The 18,204-nt window shown below is 47.3% G+C and overlaps 1 long non-coding RNA gene across 1 annotated transcript in view; it reads left to right on the forward strand.

Annotated features, from left to right (window-relative positions):
* Nucleotides 1-10,842, forward strand: part of LOC130542003 (uncharacterized) — a 32,770-nt gene extending 21,928 nt beyond the window's left edge. Inside the window, exons 3-4 of the long non-coding RNA XR_008956214.1 lie at nucleotides 2,762-2,964; nucleotides 10,695-10,842. This is a non-coding gene — a long non-coding RNA (uncharacterized LOC130542003). The remainder of the gene's footprint in view (nucleotides 1-2,761; nucleotides 2,965-10,694) is intronic.
* Nucleotides 10,843-18,204: the final 7,362 nt, after the last annotated feature.

Raw genomic sequence — 18,204 nt, forward strand, 5'->3', positions numbered from 1 at the left:
ATTTTCCTTCCTTGCTTCACTTCCATTATTGAATGATTCCATTATCCCCGCCTCTCCCTTTCTTCAGTACAGATAATTGAGAATTTACAGATAATTAGTGGCATTTCTTGACTTTTGAACACTGTATTTATGAATATCCCAAATACATAAGCAATCACTTCGAGATCCACCACAGAGGAGACCTCTTCCCTTCATCCCCACTCATTGAGCCCCCACCCCTGTCCCCACGTATCCCCACACATTTTTACATCAAAAAGTAGGGAAAAAAATAAAAACCAAAGGACAATCCTTTAAATGCCTTTAACTTTATGACAAACAAGTTACATATTTTTTAATTTTCTCATTTCTTTGTGGACTGGTAGACTTCATTGCAAACAGATAAGTACCAGACTGGACCAACGTGTAGGGACTAATCCCCACGGTGCATCACTACAGTAATGTTTCTAGCGAAAGCACAAGCCTTCTCCCGTTAACCACATTCCACTTGCCACCCAGCCCAAGCCCCACCCAGTAGGGAGCTGCAACTTCCACCAGCAGAGAGGGGGCAGGTCTCATCAGAAACAGCATTGCAGGTCTGTACTAAAACAACATGCTTTTTCAGGAAATCACTAAACTGTGCTAGATTATAAAGAAAATTGTTCTTATTACTCCGATGATACCATTACTCCTGTTAGTTCTGAAGAAAGGAGACAAGTTCCCCCCACAGAAGCTACTTTGAGATTTGAAGCCATTTTCTTCCATGAAGGCAGGGAGGAGGCAAGGAACTACATTACCCAGAATTCCTGCAGAGGAACCCGGGCCAGCCCATGGCTTCCTTTCCCACTGGTAGTAGCCTCAATTAATATGCCAATCAGAGCATGAGACTGAGGCTGGTGTTTTCATTTGCCCAGCAGAGAAATTGAGGGTGGGAGTGAGGAAGGGTAGATAATGTTGTTTTTCCAAGACTGTGTTTAGGAAAGAAAACTTGAGCAAAACCACAGTCTGCTGGCAACAAGTCCCTTAAATCATAGCATGGTGGAGGAAGTGCGGAACCCACACTGAGAAGGCCGCCCCCCTCCCACCACAGAGGGTACTATTTGTCCTTCTTCACATCTAAGGCTAGGAGAAAAAAGATCACTGTGCTCAGATAACCCCTGACCTGATGGGGGAGAGACACAGCCCTGCCCCCACAGAACTCCCAGGCTGATTAGCAAGGCACATTCTCTGCCCCCAGGGAACTCCCAGTCTGATGGAGGAGGCAGCCTCTGCTGCTAGGGAACTCCCAATCTGACAGGGAAACACAGCCTCTGGACCCAGGGAGCTCCTGGTCTGAAGGGGGGACAGTTCTCCCAAGTGATGGGGGAACTCAGAGTCCAGCTCCAATCCCTGCTTCTGCTCCAGCATTCTGCACTTCCTCCAAGGTGTCCTTTCATAGCCAGCTGGAGCTGGCCATGCAGCTGTGATGGACACAGGTGTCTTGGCACTTGTCCTTGTCCTCGCTCCACTGAGCCTGAGGTTGGGCTGGCTCTGGAGATGAATGGACAGCTCTCATGCCAGGGAGATGAGCTATGAGTAAGCAGACAGACCCAAATGTAGCAGAACTTTGCAGCCTGAGCAGTGGCCCTCCAGGGACAAACTTCTCCAGAATTCTTCCTGGGCAGACATCTTGATTCTTAACCCTCCCCACCCCCCAATACTGTTCTCTATTTCCTCTCCTCTTTCAAAAATTGGCCTGGCTCACCTTGCTTAGGAAGCTGTCAGGATGACTGTCTCACCTCTGCTATCACATTATGCTTAGGGCTTTCACAGACACAGCCTTTCCCCATGAGACATCCCTTCCTCTCTTGGGGACTTTCTGGTCCTCTTGGTCCTTTCAGAAGTCCCTGAACTCTGAGTAGGACTTGGGGGCGTCCCCCTTTCAGATTGTCCCTCTCCCATCTGGCCAGGTGTTCCCCAGTTCCAGGATTTCTAGCTTCACCATAGCCTGGGGTTTCCACAAGGGGGAGCCATCACCTCCAGGGAACTTGGAATAGAAACCCTGTTGTTTGAACCCTATCCTTGTCACTTGAAAGCTGTTACTTTTGCTAAGACACTTCACTTCTCTAATTCTCAGTTTCCTGGAAAATGGCCAGAATAAGAATATTCCTTCAACTCCAATGGGAGTGGAATTGCTTTTACAGTTACGTGTCCTGTAAGTGTTAGTTACCATTATTGGTTAGTTAAGCATTCCGTGGGTGCAGCCAACATCCAGAAACCTCATTCCTAATATATAAAAGCAGATAAAGGTAAAGCTAATCAGTTTACAGCCAGGATGCGGTTCCTGGAAGTCCCTCCTTCATAGCCTTCCCCACTTCCCTCCTGGCTAAAGACCCCAGAGTCACCAGCGAGCTTGGTTACAGGTTGGAACATCACCAAACAACATAGCCCATCTCCAAAGCTCTGTTCAGCATCCATGATTTGCCAGCTTGGATCCGGGTAAGGTCTTCACCCACAAAATGGGATTAAAAACCCTCCTTCAGAGATTGGCTGGAAAGATGTAGACAGGTTGCTGGAAAATGTGAAAAATTGTTATTATGGGTCATGTTCCAATATTCCTCTTTCCTGAGGTTCTTGGTGATTTTATTCTGGGTTCTTTCTTGTACCCTATCTGGTAGGCTGAGTATGTGTTTAATATTTCCAAGGATGACCTGGAAAGAGGGCTGCTGAAGAAAGATGGAAGACATTGCAGAGACACCAAGGTTGAATCTATGGGAGTGATCTTTCCCATTTCTTTTCCATCTAGGGAAAAGATCTTTCTCTGGGCAAGGATTGGACAAGATGGGGTTAACATGGCAAGAATCTGAGAATACTCAGTTTGCTGAGAGCCAAGACCACCTGTCACCCTACAGAGAGGAAGAGATGAGGAGAGAAGTCCTACAGGTGACGAGGACCTTCTCAAACACAATGTCTGTGAAGCCACTTCCATCCACTCCAGTTACCAACCAGGTAGGGGATCCCTGATGATCCAGTGGCTCTTCAGGGCAGATCCTTACAGACAGCCTGTTTTTGACTTACCACATGTATCATTAGAAATGCATTCAGCTGCAATTAACAGGCAACCCAACCACAAAGCTTAAATCAAAAGAAGGTTTTCTTCCCTAAATAGCAAGAAACCAGGGGCAGGTGTTGCTGGTATTGATTTAGCTACTCAGTCTTATCATCAGAGACTCATTTCACTCCCCCATCCCCAGCAAGCTGGCTCTCATCCCTGTGCTCAGTCTAATGGACACAAGATGGCTTCTATGGCTCCAGGCATTACGTCCCATTCAAGAAAGGAGGGAAGGGGCCGTGGAGGATGGAACCAGCTGGTGTCAGGGAAAATGCTATAGGGACTTGACACATCTAGCAGATTGGGCCCATCCATCCAGGAGAAGCAGGCAGGACTGCAGAAGTGTATCAGCCTTTCAGACAAGCTCTCTCTCTCTCTCTCTCTAAGATTTTATTTGTTTATTTGACAGAGAGAGAGCATAAGCAGGGGGAGTGGGAGAAGGAGAAGCAGGCTCCCTGCTGAGCAGGGTGCCCGATGCAGGTCTTGATCCCATTATTCTGGGATCATGACCTGAGCTGAAGGCAGACACTTAACCGACTGAGCCACCCACCCAGACACCCCCAGCCTCACTCCCTTGCAGCTTGCTGCTAACCCAGCTCTGGTTTCCAAAGGGTCACCTGTACAGGTATGCGCTTATCAGGTGTAGGATTTTTTCCCTCACCAGATGGAAAGGGTGGAGGGCAGCAGGAAGGACTCTGTTGCTGAAGTGTCCTCCACCTCCTGGTGGCACTCAGGCTTCTCTCAAACACTGGACATCGCATCTCTGGGAACAGAAGTGGGACTGTTGGAAGTTGTCAGCTTAGTGACTGTGCTGATTATTTACCTCACCTTCCTCACTGCTCCCTCCACAGCAAACCAACTGGAGGTCCACAACACACTAAGCAGAGCAATCAACCTTATTAGAGATGCAAGAGCATAAAGACCCCCTCCCTGCCAGCTGTCTCCTCCACGAGGGTTCTAGTGCACAAGTTTAAAATGGCAGCGCTGGCTTCATTAATTAATGCTTCATATTGATTTGCTGCTTTTTATCGCAAGGACAGGAGGTGACTGGGTGCTGTAATGAGCATTGTGCTTGGAGTTCAGTCCTGGCCCTGTCACTGAACTCACTGACAAGGCCCCAGTCAGTCCCCTCTTCTGTGAAATGGGAATGATAATCATATGCATCATGAGGAATATTAAACCACTTAAAACCTATGTTAGGAAATTACTTTTTTTTTTCTTTAAAGATTTTATTTATTTATTCAACAGAGATAGAGACAGCCAGCGAGAGAGGGAACACAAGCAGGGGGAGTGGGAGAGGAAGAAGCAGGCTCATAGCAGAAGAGCCTGATGTGGGGCTCGATCCCAGAACGCCGGGATCACGCCCTGAGCTGAAGGCAGACGCTTAACCGCTGTGCCACCCAGGTGCCCCAGGAAATTACTTTTAAATTGTTTATGCTGGGGTGCTTGGGTGGCTCAGTTGGGTAAGCATCTGACTCTTAATTTTGGCTCAGGTCATGATCTCAGGGTTGTGAGATCAAGCCCTGTGTGGGGCTCCATGCTCAGCAGGGAGTCTGCTTGTCCCTCTCCCTCTGCTCCTCCCCCAGCTGGCTCTCTCTCTCTCTCAAATAAATAAATAAATAAAATCTTAAAAAAATAAATAGATAAAATTATTTATCCAAGAAATTTCTGTAAAGATTGAAAGGGAAATAGGGAAACGTTATGGGCTGAATTGTGTCAACCTCCCCCCAAAATATCTTCTGTTGAAATCCTAATCCCCAGTATTTGAGACTGTGACAGGGTGCTATACAAGGTCATTAAGTTAAAATGAGGTCATCAGGGTGGACCCTAATTCAGTCTGACTGGTGACCTTATGAAGAGAGGAGGTCAGAACACAGACACATGCAAATGGAAGACCACGTGAAGACATAGCGAGAGGACGGCAAGCCAAGGACAGAGGACTGGGAAGGAACCAGCCCTACCCCCATCTTGATCTCAGACATCAGCTTCCAGAATTGTGAGAAAATACACTTCTGTTGATTAAGCCACTCAGTCTGTGCTACTTTACAACTGAATGCAGTGAATATGACATATTTTAAAGTCCAAAGTCACCTTTGGAAGGCCAAATGCCCCTTACCCACCAGCAGGACACAGAGTATGTTAGCGGGAGATCCTGTGATGCCGTGCCCTGATCAGGGTCACACAGGCTACGTGGTGAGAATCCACACTGAACCAGGAATGGTGCTCTTTGAAGCACTCCCTGCAAATCTGACTGAGCGTTTGCGTGGCCCAGGGGAGCCGTGTTGATGCCACATGTGCGCTCAACAGCAACCGGCTCATCCCAGTCACCGAGGCGGGGATGAGTGTATCGCTCATAACTCTTCGATAATACATTGGAAATGACAAAGCTCATGACTAATATGCTTATTTAAGAAATCAGACGAGCTTCAGCCCTAGGCCTGAGGTATTGTCATTCTACTCATCTATTCATCCACTCATGCCACTCATGCCGCTTGTATTACTTTGTGAGCCTACAGTGTGCCAGGTACTATTTTAGGCTTGAGACCACAGTAGAGACAATCAACTTCCCTGACTTTACAGAACTTACATTCTTCTGGAGGGAAAAGGCTTTGAGCAAGTAAACCAGTGCACACACATGAGAAACAAAGCTGGATAAGGGAATAGCACGTGCGGGGGATGTTATTTTACAAAGACTGATCAGAGAAGAACAGAAGAATTTTCTGCTTGCCATTTGAGATAGACTTGAACGGAGCAAGTGAGAAAACCATGCAGATTTGTGGGGAAGAGCATTCCAAGTAGGGAGAACAGTGAGTGCAAAGGCCCTGTGGTGGGAGCAGGCTTGGGGTGCTCAAGGAACAGTGAGGAGACCATGTGTCTGGAACAGAGGGAGGGGAGGGGAGTGTGGTAGGAGATGAGGTCAGGGAGGTAATTCAGGGAAAGCCAGCTCATGTAAGCATGATAAAGACTCAGGATCTTATTTGGGGTGTGGTATCAAGTCCCTGGAAGATTTTGCACAGAAGAAGGACATGCTTTAAAAGGATCTCTGGCTGCTATGTGGACACTAGATCGGAAAGAGCAGGAGTGGAAGCAGGAGACCAGTTGGGAGGCTCTTGCCCAAAAAAGAGACAATGGTAGATCAAGCTAGGATGGTAGCAGTGGATAGTGGGATGGGGACACACTGAGACAGATTTTGAAAGTAGAGCTGGCAAGCTTTGCTGATGGCCTGGATGGGATGTGAGGAAAGGGGAGTTAAGAGTATGCTAACATTTTGGCCTGAGCTTTGAGTGAATGGAGGGGCACCTACCCACTCTGACATGCTCTCTACAAGAAAGTGTAGGTTTGTAGCTACTTAGTCTTCCAAGTACTGCACATAACTCGCAGTGCTTCCTATCTGGGCCACAATCTAGGAGTGGTGGAGCACGGCATGGTCTCCATCTCTAGTAGCTAAGCAAAAAACCACTGCCCTCCATGCAGCGCCCAGAGAGATGGCCCTTATGCTCTGGTGAATCTCGGGCTGCAAGACTCCCAGATTGAGAGCTAAAGGGACCCTAGGCACGAATATAGAACATACACACCATAATCACCTGAGATGCCTGGTACAGATGGAGGGCCCAAGCCCATCCTATCCCTCCTGAATTAGAACATCAGTGACTGGGGACTGGAGCACCCCCCCAAAACAAGTTCTCTGGGTGCATCTCATGTTCTGCAAAGTGTCTTAACCACCACTCTGCCTTCAGTCTGCAGGTGAGGAGACAGGTCCTCACCCTCCGCCCCCACGCCCAGGCCATGTGCCTTCCACACTGCCAGACTACTAGCAGCATGGCCAGAGTCCACAGTGCTACAGTTGACATTACTCTTCATGGCTTTTCCAGCACTCTGCCTCCCCTAAAAAATAGGACATGTGTCACAAGGGGGCCCAGAGAGGACATGTGGGGTTCCATATCCACTGCTGGGAGGACTGGGCCCTAGTATCTTTCCAGGTGTAGAGGACAGGACAGCTGGACTGATGGGAGGAGCCATGGCGGAATTACTGCGAGGGGGTAGGTATTAAGGCAGGTGCAGAAGTGCACATGGGGACAGGGTCCCCAGTCTCCTGACGCCGTCCCTGCTGAGCGAGTTGCAGGGACTAGGAGATAGTGTTGTCATCATTTCCTTTCATGAAGCCACTTGCAGCACACTCAGCATCAACCTCGAGGGAGAATGCCTGAGACCAGGGATCTGACTGCACCATCTCATTGATCTAGGACTGTTTCCTAATCTATAAAATGTAGCCTGAATCCTTTCAAGGGGATGGCTAGCTGAGTTGCTCATCAGTCAAACATGGCAGCCAGGGGCAGGCAGCAGATGGCAGTCCCAGCAGCCTTACACTTGACTGACTCCTCCTCCCGGAAGCCCCCAGCCTCCAAGGAGCAGGGATGGCACGGAGCCCTAGTGGGGGCCAGCAGTGCGATGAACTAGCCAAGCCACCCAACTCATCCATGAAATCATATAAGTTTAATTATACTAATAGGTGAAACTTTGATTCTCTGCCTCTGCCTCTGGGATCATCCAATCGCCTGTCTGTACCTCCCCCTCAATCCAGCAAAGGAGGCTTCTGCAGCCACGGGAGCATGTTTGCAGCCCCCTGGGTGGAGGTGGACTCTTTAGCTGGAAGGCATGGATGCCACAGTGCCTGGGAAGGGGTGAGTCCCCCACTGCCAGCCAGTTCCTTGTCTTTAATTACACTGAATTGACACACACCCCTGTACAAGGACGCCCTCATGCACACATACTGTACACAGGTGCAGATAAGCATACACATACGCATGCCCATCCCAAACTGAAGTCCACAGAGGTATACACCCAAAACACGTGAAAGAAGAGTAGCTTTCATCTTAAGTGCTTACACTATGTGGGGCAACGTTCAAAGGGTCGCTTCATTGAATCCTCACAAGAACCTTTTAAGATAGGTGTCATCTTGATCTCACAGATAAGAAAACCCATGCACGTTTCCCAGCTGTAAGTGGTGGAGCCAATATTCTAGCACGTCTCTGGGGTCTGTATTCTCAACCATAGCCCTCCGGCTGCCCACCATTATGCACACCACCCCCAGCACATGACCCCCACACCCGGTGCCCCACACCTGCTCTAGATAAGCGTGGGCATAGACACACGGGTGACTGAACGCATGGGCTCTGGGGTGATGCCAAGTCTGGGTGTTCACTGTTTCTTCTAGTCCCTCCCTGGCAGGGGAATGACAGCACCTTTGGATGCCTCTCAGGGCCCCCGCCTGTCCTCAGACCCTGGAGCCCCAGCATTGCTCATTTGTCTCATTCAAATGCAGGCAAATTGCTGAGGTGAGTTAAGTCTTTGCTCGGGCTTCTCAGCCATAGGCAGATCAGGAACAGAAGCATGAACTTTAAATCATCTAAGTCCACAACAATTTAATAGATTTGTGGTCAAGAGATTTTTCTCTTTCTGCTGGCAGTTAAAGAAAAGGACAGTTTCACAGCTAAGCCCTAATACACCAGCTCAGAGAGAAATCACTCCTTGTTCAGACTTATCAAACTCCATTATCACTTCCTTAAGCAGAGACGCACAGTTTCGTTCTGGCACTAACACCATTAGCTCAATGTACACTAGAAATATTAAAAGGATGAAGGGACTTCCCATCTCTAAGCAAGTTCCTGGGTGCACGTCCTTCCAGATGGGTGGGAGCCATACGGAAAGAAGTGGGCACTGAAGGGGAATGGCAGCTACTGGGGTCCTGCCAATGCTTCCCTGTAGGGAGGACATTAGCTGCCCCCCCTTCCAGACTGCAGAGAGGACACCTGGTCTCAAGGCTGGACAGGAGCAAGGAACTGGGCTATCCACTTCTCTGGAGTTGAGCCTGGCTCCAGGAGGTATCAGAAACATAGGCTCTGGGGGCACCTGGGTGGCTCAGCCATTAAGCGTCTGCCTTCGGCTCAGGTCATGATCCCAGGGTCCTGGGATAGAGCCCTGCATCGGGCTGCCTGCTCGGCAGGAAACCTGCTTCTCCCTCTCACACTCCCCTTACTTGTGTTCCTTCTCTCTCTGTCTCTCTCTGTCAAAATAAATAAATAAAATCTTAAAAAAAAAAAAAAAAGAAAGAAAGAAACATAGGCTCTGTCTTGAAACCTGACTCAGCATACGCTGGGGCAAGTCAATTTCACTGGGCCTCAGTGTCCAATCTGTGGAATGGGGTTGATGAAAAAGTGCCTGTCACTCCTAAAAGAATTAAATAGAAAACGAGTTTACTCTTAGGATTCTTTTTCTAGAAAATATCTCATCCTAGAGCAGGAGCACTTTGTCTCTCTCTTTCCTTTTCTTTTTTCTTCTTCTTCTTCTTCTTCTTCTTCTTCTTCTTCTTTTTTTGAGAGAGAGAGAGTGGGAGAGAGAATCTGAAGCAGACTTCACACTGAGTGCAGAGCCCAACGCAGGGCCTGATCCCATGACTGCGATATCATGACCTGACCTGAAACCAAGAGTCAGATTCTCAACCAACTGAGCCACCCAGGCACCCAAAAGCAGGAGCACTTTGGGAAACCTTAGGAGGATTTGGTCTCACCTACACTTTCCTTAAATAGAGAGGTGTCTCTGGAGAGGGGGAATGACTGTCCTCAATTGTAGGCAAAGAATGTCAGAATTTAGAGGTGGAGTCTAGGAAACCAGCCTCCAAGATAGTCCTTGATGATTTCTCCTCCTGGTGTTCACCTCCTTGTGTAGTCCCCTCCTACAATGAATCAGGGTGGGCCTGTGTGACCCAGAGAATGTCATGAAGTGTTGATGTATGACTTCCAAAGCCAGGTGGTAAAGGCATGTAGCTTCCATCTTGGTGGCTGGGATTTCTTGTTCTGGGGAAAGGCAGCCACACACCATGGGGATGCTCAAGCAGGCCTGTGGAGATGCTCACATAGGGAAGGACTGAGATATCCTGTCAACAGCCAGCACCAACGTGCCAGCCATGTCAGTGAGCCACCATGGAAGTGGATCCTCAGTCCCAACCACACCTTCAAATGGCTGAAAATAACGGACTCTGAGGCAAAATCACCCAGCCCAGCCACTCCTGTATTCCTGACCCATGGAAACCATAAAAAAATAATAATTATTATTATTGTTTTAGGTTTTGGGGTGACTTGTTGCATTGCCATGGTGACTAGAACAAGGCCCAAACCCTTATTTTATAGATTAGGTATGCCCATGAAAAATGGCTTGCCTGAGGCTGATAGGAACACAGAGACTAGAACCCAGATTTCTGGGTCCTGAGCTGGCTCTTTCTGTGTGCTACTTTGAATCTAGGGCCTGACCTGGACTGGCTTCTGGAAGCTGGATTCAGTAGAGTCAGGGAAGTTTCACCCACCACCTCTCCCTACACCCAACCTCCATTTAACACATTTCAGGCTCTCAGTCAGAGACAAGGTTATTTTAAAAGTTGTTATTAAATTGTATCAGGGACAGTTAGTACTCACCAAACATCCATATGCTCTCCTGTATCTCCCAGCTTCCCTAGAAGTTAACTTGGGATGTGTGACTAGTTTTAGACACTGGACTATAAAGAGAAGTGATATCACTTCCAGGCTGAAGTATTTAAGGGTTGGCTCCTGACTCTCAGCTTTCTCTTTTCTAGTTTCAGCAACCTGGAAGTTACCTAGTCCAGAGACTGTATCTATAAAATGCAGCCTGGATCCCTGAGTCACTGCTTGGAAGAGAACTTCTTTGGAGAGCCAGTAGAACCAGAACAGACTTTGTAGGAACCAAAAATAAACCTTTGTGTATTAAACCACTGAAATGTTAGAGATTGTTTGTTACTGCATCCTAGCCTCACTTAACCTGACTAATACACCATGTGTTCCAGATCTACTAGTTGGGATGGAGTTACTTAACCCATATTGAACTATGATAGTGTGAGGAATAAGCTACCAGTGGGTTTAGTCACTGATACCTCAACGTTTTGTCTATTTTTGCCTAAGAGCCTCCTATCTCACTATAAATCAATCACAAATGCACCTTACAACAGAACATAGAATAATGAAAGAGAGAAACAGACACAAATATTTCCAATAAGTTTCTGTGTGAATGCAAGTAAAAGCAAATCAAACTAATGGTAATTAAGACCAAGAAGGCACTTATTGTTGATTTGACAAGAAGTCAAAGGTAGGTAGTTTGAATATTAGTTCAGCAATTCAGTGACGTCATCAAGTATCCAGGTTCTTTCCCTCCCACTTCTATGCCTTCTTAGCTTATTAGTTTTCATTCTTATTGTCTTATGGTCAAAGGATGACTGCCACAGGTCCAACCATCACATCCCCACTTAACCATTCTTTTTTAAGTAGGTGCCATGCGCAATACAAGGCTTGAACTCACAACCTTGAGATCAAGGCCTGACATCAAGAGTTGGACGGTCTACTGACTGAGCCACCTAACCACTTTTTAGTCAGGAAGGGAAGGGATGAAAAAAGAGAGTTTATCCTTGAGTGGCTCTATCTCATCAGGGAAGAGTCTTTCCCAGGAGTTCCCAGAAAACTTCCTTTAGTATCTCATTGGCCAGAACTGACTCATAAGGCTATTCCTAGACAAAAAAAAAAAAAAAAAAATAGGATTCAACCTCTTCAACCTCTCACTGGGCTCAATGTCACATGGGAAAAATCAGATTTCTTTTAGCAAGAAAAGAGGGTAACAGCTATTAGGGGATCAACAGCCTCTGCTCCATGTATGAATAATGGAGTCATATTGCCTAACATCATGACATCAAATGAAAAAAAAAATCAGGTAAGACAAAGGTTAGAACACCATTCCTCTTCTCTGACATATCCATATTCTTGCTTTTCCTCAAGTTCCTTTCTTCCAGTTAACTGGGGCTAAGAGAAAAGAAGGCCTTACCCTAAGTGTCCTGCTTGTTGATAACCAGGCTGAATCTGCAAGCCAGCTTCCCTGACTCTTGGACCAAGATTGTGTCTATGCAACATTTTTCCTTGTGTGTTCCAGGAAATACTTTTCGTAAGGCACTTGACAAATTCAAAATTATCCAACAATAAAATAAGAGAAATACTACCCACTTGATCCTATCTTGGTGATTGGTTATACTCACTAGCATATTGAAGTCTCCACCAAGTCCTGCAGCAAAGAACACATAATATTTAAACTAGTAGTTCCCAAAATATATTTTGAGCATGGAATCGTCACCTCATGGCACTGATTAACATCTCATGGGACTAGCATTCTGAAGAACAGCCTTTGGAAATGCTGCCTTAAACAGGACAGCTCCCAGTTACCTCACCCCATAACACAACCACTGTGCTGAACACATCCATCTGTGGAGCATGGAATCGTCACCTCATGGCACTGATTAACATCTCATGGGACTAGCATTCTGAAGAACAGCCTTTGGAAATGCTGCCTTAAACAGGACAGCTCCCAGTTACCTCACCCCATAACACAACCACTGTGCTGAACACATCCATCTGTGGAGACTAATTAGTGCAGCATATGCTGCTCTGCTTCTGTTGCATTCTGGTGCACGTTCCACTCAGGTGGTACATTTTTTTCCCCTGGTTAATGAAGAGGTTTATTTTTGTGTGCTCATTTAGGAATCATAATCACTTTCAAGAAAGAATGAGAGCATGTCATTGGAAAGAATGAGCATGAAGCTGGGTGGTAATGCAGAAACCCACAGATGTATCTGGCGATAGTAGTCCACACAGTTCTACCTGCCACCAGGTATAGGGTACTCTGCAGATGTCATCCTATTGATTCTATAAGCAGATGGCCTTAGCTACCTCTTTATATGTGGCCAAGGTAAGATCTCTGCCAACCACTGCACATTGACCTTGGGTGATTTCCTTCTCTCCTCGGGTCTGGATTTCCTTGTTGTCTACTGGTAAGGACACTGAGATGTGGAACGCTAAAGAGGTCTGAGCTCAGGGTCCAGGTCTGGAATTCTGGACTCTTTCCCCTCCACAGGGCTGTTCCTTCAAGAACAATAAAAGACACGAACCACCTGATATTCCATGATCACTTACCTTGTTTAGCTTTTTGTTGAAATGATCATGCAGAAAAGTACACGCATTGGTAGTGTACATCTCAACGAATTTTTGCAAACTGAACACATCAATGTCACTAGGATTCAGATCAACATACCCTACCAGTCCCCTTGTGCTGCCTTCTAGTTGCAATGATCCCCAGGGTAACCACTGCGTTTGTCTGTTACTGAACTTCATATAAATGGAATCAAACAGTATATACATACTCTCTTCCGTCTGGCTTCTTTTATTTTAGGGTATGTTCATCACGTTCTGTCACATCACTGAGTGTAATGGTAGGTCCTTAATTCTCATTGCTGTGTAATATTCTGCCGTGTGAATATACTACACTTGATTTATCCATTCTTCTCTAGGCAGACATGTTTTGTGTAGTTTCCAGTTTGGGTCTAGTAAAAATAGTGCTTTAGAACATTCTAGAATATGTCTTTCAGAAGAGCATATGAATGCATTTCTGTTGGATATGTAACACCCAGAAGTGGAAATACTGAATCATAAGGTATGCATTGGTAGATATTTCCAAACGGTTGTTTGAAATGGTATTACCATTTTATTCTCACACTAGCCATGTTTGAGAGTTCAGTTGCTCCATATCTTCCTCAGCACCCAGAATTTTCCATCTTTTCACTTTGGTCATTTTTGTAGGTAGGTAGTGATACCACATTGTGGTTTTAATATACATTTCGCTACAGACCAATGATGTTGAGCACATTTTCTTGTTTCTTAGCCATTTAGCTATCCTTTTTGTTGAGATGTTAAAGTTTTTATCATTTTTCTCTTGAATTGTCCTTTTTTATTGATAGATTGTGATATAAACACAGGGCCTGGTAGCACCGCCCCTTCCCCCTGGATTTACCACACTCTAATTGGCTAACAAAAACAAAGGGGTATGGAAACTAAGCCCAATGTAGTCAGAGAATGCTCCCTTTAGGCAAAGAGTTTCCAGTGGGGGCTAAAGTCCACTCCTTAGCCCCCAGTGTCCCCTCCTCTTCTCAAGGCCAGACTAAAAGATGAGACAGAGTGAGAAGAGATACACCACATTCACCCAGGAAATAACTGCCAGGTCCAAGCTATGTCTGTAGCACTGCGCTCGGCGCTGGAAATTCTGCAATGGACAGAACAAGATCGACTCGTCCACAGGGACCTGGAATACTTAATTGAGCGTGAGAAGGGTCTTCAGCCTTTCTCCTCCAGAGCTGGGTTAAACTTCTCCACCCAGGACCCTAGGGGTAATGAATAACACCTCTGGCTAATGATAATGATAATAATAAGCCACCGACATTCATTGAGTCCTTACTATGTCTCAGGTGTCATTCCAAGTGCATCACACGTGTTGAGCAGTGGTTCTCAAGCTTCAGTGTACATGGGCATTGTCTAGATGGCATATTCAGCACAGACCACTGCTGAGTCCTGACTATTTCTGACTCAGGGGGTCTGGTCCGGGAGGGGCCTGAGAATTTTCATTTCTCGAAAACTCCCAGGTGATGCTAAAGCTGCAGCCTCTTAAGCCATTACCTGGGAGGAAGCCTATGGGGTAAGTATTGCTATTATCTCTGTTGCTCAGTGAGGACACAGAGGCATGGCCAGGTTAAGCAGTATCCATGCTTGTGGCCACGCAGCTCATAAGTGGTGGAACTGGTATTGGAACTGAAGTCATGTGACTCCGGAGTCTGCATTCTTGACGATTAACTACACTCCACTATGCCCCAAGTAGCTTGCTTTTAAGGGCTCCATAAAAAGTCCAGTTTAACTGCAGAGATAAGAGCCAGGTGTAGCATGCAACCTCGGATTCCCATTAAATAAATCTGTCCTTCCTGGCGGGTTCTTGGATAGGCTGAATATCTGCTCTCATCCTGCGGAGAGCTGCCAGCGACTGTGACGGGTGGATAAGCATGGAGGATGGAGACACATATTTTGGTTTTGCAGCTTAAAGATCTGTACTTGAATCCCAACCCTAGGCATAACGACCCTTGAAACCTTGGGTGGGTCCATAAAGTATCTGAGCTTCGGTTTCTTCATTATTGTTAAAACATAAAGAGAAATATAAAATTATGTAAAACCCCTAATTGACTAGAGCTGCTTTGTCCTAGCAGCTGGGAGAACATAATTCCCCTGCAGGCAAATGGTTCTTTGTTGAGGAGACTGTCCTGTTTGGGACTGAAAGGAGAGGCCCCGAAGTGGGGGCAGTACCCAGTCTCAAGCCTAAGCTTCTTTGTGGGGGGTGGGAGAGAGGCACAGCTGGGAACAGGAGGCACGGGCCAAGGGCTGGGGGTCCGGGAGAGGTAAAGAAGAGCCATTCCAAAAACTGCTGGGAGTTTGGGGCTTTCCGTGGGGATGGCAGACGGTGAGACCCAGCAGAAGGATGTTAAGAAAATGGATGTCTAAAATCGAATTGTAATTTGCTTTTCAGTGGCACGGTGTCATCACAACCCCTTCTTCCTGTTCTCTCCAAATTCTACTACTTAGGTGGTTGCATGTTCCTGATATTTAGCAGAGTGACCCAGGAATGGGATTAGGTGTAAAGACAATTCCCTCATCCCAGGAATTCAGACAGTCCCTCATATGGGTGATCCTCCACCATGAAGGGAAAATACACTACTGCTTTTAAAACCTGTTTTTAAAATCGGTATTGATGTCTCAGACTGCAGGCCCCTGAGAGCAAGGTCCAAGGCTAAGAGCCCTGCCTGCTCAAATCCAGTCAGATAGATCGGTGCAGAGGACGGTGCAGGCTAGGTGACCTCGGGCCTTTTCCGGCCCCGGGTTCTTTCTTAACCCAGCATCTGGGCTGGAAACCTGGGTGTGCTGGCTAGGAGAGGTCTGGGAGGGTTTCCTACATACATTGGTCCACTGAGGCCAGAAGGTAGATCTGGGAAAGTTTCTCTCTATAGATATAGTCCAGCTAAGCAATAAAAAACCCAGTTAATAAATGAAGAAAGAATAATAAAATTAAGATTGCACCATTTTGCAATCCCTATGAATTAATGGATTCAGGTATTGCTCATTAGTCCACTAATATCACAAAAACAGGGGCGCCTGGGTGGGTCAGTTGGTTGAGAGTCTGACTCTTGATTTCGGTTTAGGTCATAATCTTAGGGTATGGGATTGAGCCCCGAGTTGGACTCAGCCCTCAGCGTGGAGTCTGCTAGAGATTCTCTTTCTCCCTTTCCCTCCGCCCCTCCCCCGCTCATGTGTCCTATCTCTCTAAAATAAATAATATCTTCAGGAAAAGATCACAAAAACAAAGAGACTTTTGTGCCTCCTGATGGATGAATACATATTACTCATGAGGTGGGTTTGAAAGGAAGCAAGGGAGGGAGGGAAGGAGGAAGGAAAAGAGAAGAAGGGAAAGAGAGAGGAAAGTAGGAGGGACAGAAGGAGGGAGAGAAAGAGAGAGACCTACTTCAAGCCTGTGGATCTAGGTTTCAACTGGCAGGAATTACAGAGGACAAAGGAACATGGATACCATAAGCAAGCAACAAAAGCTGGGCAGTGGAAATTTCTATAAAACAGAAACGCAAGGGGCACCTGGGTGGCTCAGCTGGTGAAGTGTCAGACTCTTGACCTCAGCTCAGGTCTTGATCTCAGGGTCATGGGCAGGTCCCATGTTACACTCCATTCTGAGCGTGGAGCCCACTTAAAACAAAAGCAAAAAACAAACAAACAAACAAAAAAAACCCCAGAAACTCAATTCATCAGTAAGTTGCAAGAAAAATCAAAAAGGATGTGAGGACTTAAAGATTGTAAAAGACATATTGCCTTCTCTCGGTGAACCAGAGACTATCCTCCGTGCTCTGAGCATGCATGGCCTGGTCAGGGGAGAGGAAGGTTAGCCTGACAGAGGGCGCTGAGGCTGGGGATGGGGGGAGCCTCTTCCTTCTGGGAGAGGGGACAGAGTTTTCCGTGGAGGAATGGGGAAATGGCCTCAGGGCTTGAAGTAGGAGGTCACCTCAGGAGGAGGCGAGGAGGCTGAGAGAGGCGTCACCACGTGGAGCCACCTTCTTCCAAAGATGTAATTCACAAAGAGCTTTGGTCTTGTGGAGAGAAAGAACAGCTACTATGTTGAAAGAAGAAACAGCATCTTTTCTTCCCACTCTCACAGCTCTGACCCTTTAGGGAAAGACTTGTGTCAATGGGAACATAGCTGGGTTCTGCCATCGGGTCCCATAGGGCCTGGGTCTGCCCAGGTCCCACATGGGAGAAGGTGCTCAAGGGCATAGCCGGACCCCTGCCAAGCCCTGCCTTCACATCCACGGTGCTACAAAGTGCAGTGGCGAGCGACCGAAGAGCAGAAGGGTGCTCAGGACCCTTGGGGACATGGACCCCTCTCCACGTGTTGCCAAGCAGAGGCAGGATCAAAGGGCCATGGAGGTCTCTATGGCTGAACAAATGAAGTCACCACTGGCTAACGGCAGCCAGAGAAGGACCTACGAGAGAGAGAATAGGAGCTAAAATACATGCTCGGGCTGGAGACATAGGAACACTAGTTCATGATTCTCCCCGCAGAGGTAGTTAAGAAACATTTCTGAGACACAGACAATGAGAGGTCCAGCTAGTAAAATTCTCAACGCCTCCCTAGCCCATTTGCATGGCTTTTTCGTGATCAGAATGTGTGTCCCCTCTGGGCTCGGCCGTGGGCCGTCCCTGGAGAGGAAGGAATAGGTGCACCTTCCTGCAGGTGGGCCAGCCCAGATCCAGCGGGGCCAGCCCAGATCCAGCGGGGCCCCGCTTGTAGCCTCCGCTGGTGCCTCTGGGCCATCCCCAAACCAGACAGCCATCTGCGGCCCTCCTGGTAAAGGGCTATGTATCTCCCACGGGCGGAGAGCAGGGTTGGAGAGAGGGCCCAGTCACCGCGGGGGACAGGAAGCAGGGAAGAGGGCAGGCAGATCCCACAGGCTCTGGGAAACAGCCTTCCCCCAAGTCCTCTGCCTTCACGGGCCTCCTTATAGCCCTGCATTGCTTTTTGAAGGCCGGTGATCTGGGGTGTGTTTGGGCAGAGATCAAGATGGTGAAGCCAAGCAGCAGATATAGATAGCTTTCTTTACCGGGGGAGGGGGGTGGTAAAGGGAATAAGCAGGTGTCTGGGATCCCGCAGGAAACTGG

Source organism: Ursus arctos, unplaced genomic scaffold, assembly GCF_023065955.2.
Source record: "Ursus arctos isolate Adak ecotype North America unplaced genomic scaffold, UrsArc2.0 scaffold_29, whole genome shotgun sequence".
In the NCBI taxonomy this organism is placed as follows: Eukaryota; Metazoa; Chordata; class Mammalia; order Carnivora; family Ursidae; genus Ursus; species Ursus arctos.